This window comes from Amblyomma mixtum, chromosome 1 (assembly GCF_055824585.1).
Source record: "Amblyomma mixtum isolate Tamu chromosome 1, ASM5582458v1, whole genome shotgun sequence".
Classification (NCBI taxonomy): Eukaryota; Metazoa; Arthropoda; class Arachnida; order Ixodida; family Ixodidae; genus Amblyomma; species Amblyomma mixtum.
In genome coordinates, this window is record NC_143012.1 from 157015183 (window position 1) to 157019843 (window position 4661).

At 43.4% G+C, this 4661-nt stretch overlaps 1 long non-coding RNA gene across 1 annotated transcript; it reads left to right on the forward strand.

Moving 5' to 3' along the window:
- Positions 1–301: 301 nt before the first annotated feature.
- On the forward strand, positions 302–1736 carry LOC149369478 (uncharacterized). Its single transcript, XR_016285380.1, has 2 exons — positions 302–522; positions 1562–1736. It is a non-coding gene; the product is annotated as an uncharacterized LOC149369478 (long non-coding RNA).
- Positions 1737–4661: the final 2925 nt, after the last annotated feature.

Sequence of the window (4661 nt, forward strand, 5' to 3'; positions counted from 1 at the left end):
TCATATGTAGTCATGTGATTCATTTGAGTTCTCATTGATACTTTGCCCTGGATAGAGTTTTCATCTCTTTGTAAGGTTTGTGAGTGTCTAGGGGAAGGAAATAAGTATCCTTTTGTTATAAGTAAGTGTACTTCTATTGGAGCTATCTTGTGCTGTTTAAGTGGGTTTAGTGGTTTGAGTTACTTTGATAACAAATTCTTATAGCATTACTGTTTTAAGAGCCGCCAATTGTATATTCTAAACTTTATTATAGTTATTGTATTCTTTCTTAAAAAATGTTTTTTGCTAATATTATAATTTGTCACTAGCAGTGCTTTAGTGTGTGGCGAAATACTATGACACAGTATAAAGACAAAATTTTAACAACTTGTGGTTTTTATTTTTAGCTCCTGCAGGGGAGTTGCCACAAGGAGGTATGGCCAGCGTCGAGGAGTCAATAAAATCATGGCTGAGACGCGCCTGAAAGGCCTTCCGGAAGTCAAAGACAGAAGAAATCAGCATCTTCTGCCGACCCATCTGAAGGTGTGTTGTGTGCAAACCATAATTACTAGCAGCCATAATTTGTTTGACTGATCAAACCCAGCCCCACTTGCTATTGTAGCCTGCTTATACTTTTCAGATGTCAACCTCTACTTTTGTGATCAAAAAAGAAGGAAGCTATCCTTGTGCATTGCTCCACTACAGTTCTACAGTGGCAGTTTCTGTTAAAAGCTTTGAACCTTATGAAGCTGTTAAAAAAAGTGTGTTTAAAGTTCACGTCAGTCAAAGTGTGTGTATATATATAGCTTGAGCATTCTTCAAGAATACCTGGCTCTGTGAGCACGCATGTGCATGATTGGTGCTTTGGCAAATTCTTTATACTTAGTTCTTTTTATTCACTTCCAGGAAAAAGTTTTGTTAGTCTTCAAAAATTATAATCCCCCTCCCCTGCATAGTCTCGCAACATCCTTACTAGCTCGTATGTACAGTTGTGCCTTGTTAATGGTTATATGGACACTTCGGTTCCTGGCAAAAAAGTGTGTGAAGTGACTCATTCATCACAATGAATTGTGAAGAAAAACACTGTGGTTACGGTCTGCTTCTGTGCATAGTGGCGGGCTGTGAAGTGGAAATCGGAGAATCTTGGAAGCTTATTATTGTAATCACTAGGGCTTTACAGTAATGCCGTGGAGGTTTAAGCCCGTTTGAAGTGCCTATAGGCTGCGGGCTCATCTTGTCTCACTTATTGAAATTTTAATGAAAGTCAGAGGCGTCAGAATTAATGCACTTATAATTTATGATGGTTATTTTTTTTGCTTAGGTAACAAAATATATTGGATAATGGATTAATTCTTTTTCTCATAGGAATAGCGTCTGGTAGTCGCCAATGTGGGCAGAGCTGCATTGTGAACTCAAAGTTGTATCCAACTGTAGAGAGAATATTATTATTTTGAAGCACATTATTATTTTGAAGCATGTTGCTTATGCGCATTCGGGCACAAAGGACACGACAACTTCACGTAATCTAAAGATGCATGATCTTCATAGAATTTGCTATCTAGTCTGCTTTTCTTCCTATTAGATGCCGCTGAAGTTTGAGGAGCTGACACCAGAGCAGCAGCAGGTTGTTCTAGTCAAGAGGAAGCCTCCAGAGGTGGTTGTCACCCAGGAAGAGCTGGAATACAACTTTGACAGACATAGGTACTTCAAGTATATCAAGGAGAAGAAATAGATGTGTGCGCCTTTTTTCTAATTTATGCTAGATTTAGATGAAGCAACCAACTGCAGCATGAAGCAACCAACTGCAGTGCATTCGCTTTGTTATCGTCACAGACTACAGCGTCGCAAAAGCCTGCATATCAGAAACTTTCATTGTTGACTGTGAGTCACATTGGAGGTGCTCATGTTTAGTCATTGTTCACTAGTTTGAGAAACTGATCGGGGAGTATTGTTGGGCAAGGTGGTACTTTGCTCAGGTGTAAACTTCACTCGGGGACAAAGGACAAGCCAAAAGTCTGCACGGTGGTGTCCTCTTTGTTTTGTTCTGCCTTCGTGAGCATAGCTTGAACCATGTTGGCCAGTGCTAGCAGCAAAATTATGTCCTGTGAAATAAATGCTGCTGGTGCTTGTGCTTACAGAGCACTTTGTTGCTTTGTTATGCAGAGAATGGTAGTCCTTCAGGGCTGTGTATCTCTGGCAGTTGTGCTGCTTGGCCCATAATTAGCGACACTGCCATTAGGGTGTTTTATTTATTTAACTCCTGAAATGAAATTTTGCATTATAGTGAACTGTGACAGGGTAACAAAAGCAATAGGATAGGTATAGCACATGGCTCTTATATGCACAATTTCCAAAATAAGAAATGAGTGCCTTTCCATACATGTACTGAAGAAATATGGAGAAGGCGAATAGTAACTGATTGAAACACTGGGCACGAATCCAGCATAAAGCAGTGCTTGGAACAGTGCACCACATAACGTTTTTCAAAAGCAGTACGGCTCCCAACAAACGGAACAGTAAAAAAATGATGTACTTTCTTAGATACATGATGTGGCTGTAAAAAATGAACCATGAAATATGCACGCTAGAACAGGTCGTTCTTAGAAACAAAGCTACTAGTAGCTAAGTACTTAAAGCGTATCGGCTTTGAAACATCTGCTGTAGAAACCAGGCCTTTGGCTCAAAGCCTTTTGAGTCATCCTTTATCTTGTGAGAGCAGCTTTGCTATCCTGATGCCGTCCCGTGAGCTTACTGCCAAGCCACATCCGATAGGTGCACTCAAGCAGCAGATGTTTAACTCCTGCTGTACATGGAAGCCAGTTTTTTATGTTCAGATCGAGACAATTTTCCAGAGTGCTGTGGTTCGTTGTGTGTCAGTAATAACTACAGGACATTTCTTTTTGATCAAAAGAGGTGTATTGATGCAGTCTGTAGTGTTTCAGCAATACTTACTATTGGCCCCTTGGTCAAGAAAGCTCTATTCCTGAGTGTGTAAACTTAATGACTCGCACCCCACCGGCTGTCAGTTAGTGCATTGTTGAATGCCACTGGCACTCTTCCATCAGACAGCAGATGGAGAAACATGCTATGTGTGCAAGGCATGTTTCCGGATCTGCTGTCTGCTGGAAAGAGCCAGTGGCATTCAACAATGCACTAACTGACAGCCGGTGGGATGCGAGTGATTAAGTTTACACACTCAGTAATTAGCTCTCTTGATCAAGGAGCCAATAGTAAGTATTATTGCTGAAACAATACAGACTGCATCAATACGCCTCTTTTGTCAAAAAAGAAATGTCCTGTGGACGTCGGCCAGTTGGAAAGTTTGGTCCGTGGGGTAGTGTTTGGACGTCCCGCGTGCGACGGCCGTGTTCTGACATCCCCTGAACGTCCCTTGCACAAGCGGCAGTTTTCCACCGGACTTCCTGTAGCCGTTTAAAAAAGGCGCTTCAGTTTCCGGACGTTTGACGGACATCCGAATATCTGATTTTGGCGTCCATGGGACTCTCAATGGATTGCCATTTTCCTTGCTCCAGACGTCTATCGGACAACCGATGTACATCCGTCGGACATTTGCGGACCTCTACAGATGTCCATCGAACGTTCAAACATCTGTTGCCATGGCATCCGTTGGATGTTCGATGGCTTTTCGTGGTCCAATGGGGTGTTTTGAGACAAATTGCCGGAAATCAGACAGTCGTGAACGAAGGCTGCAGGCATTCCATTGGAGGATGGTGGCCTTGTTTCGGATGCTTTGCACGCTAGGGAGAGTAGCTGGTCTATTGACTGCTATTGCCATTGTGCAAGTAAAGGTGAAATAAAGTCAAGGGTTGTAAGGATGGCATGCGCCACCGGCGAGGAGATGTGGTGTAAGAAAAGAACGAAGAGCCTCAACAAGCGAGTGCAGTAGGGAGCTGGTGCTGTTGGAGGTTTGACGAACAGATCCTTCGCGCGAGTGGTTCCAGGTTACATACTGCGGTTGCCGTGGAGTGTTCACATGTGTACTCACTACTGGAGGGGGCTGAACGTTTTGGCGCGGTGGAAGAGGAGGTAACTCAACCTCGTCCTCAATGCGCAGGTGACTTGCTTTATTTTTGTCCGGTGATTGAGCTTTCTACCCCCGTGATGAATTTTTTCTGTGGCGACTTCCCCGGATCTGATTTTGCTCAATTAAAGGAGTTTTTGCTGGCCTGTAATCTGTATTATTGGAGTTGTACTTATAGATGATCTTCACCTTTTCGTAGACAGTGCAGCGGGTAAGCGTCGCCTCATGCTGCTTACCGCAGTTTGGGCAAAGGGGGTTATCACTTGCACATTCATTTCAGTCATGGCTGCCACCACAAAGGGAGCAGCGCAAGGCATGTCGGCAAGCGCTAGCAACATGGCCGAAGTGCTGACATTTGGTGCATTGGGGGGGTTTTTGAATATATTCGTACACACGGTACCTTGTATAGCCGAGAATAACATATTGCGGCGCAGATTCTGTCGCAAATACAATGCGGATGTTTTCTGAATTTCCAAAGCAGCGGACAGATTTGATCGGAGCTCTCTGTAGCAGTGTTGAGTAGATTTCTGATTGAGGAAGATCCAGGGGGACACCCTAAATGACACCCACACCGCAGTTGCTGGGACGGGGCTCATAAACTTGAACTGCTACTCCAGCTATGCTTGTTATTTGCTACAGA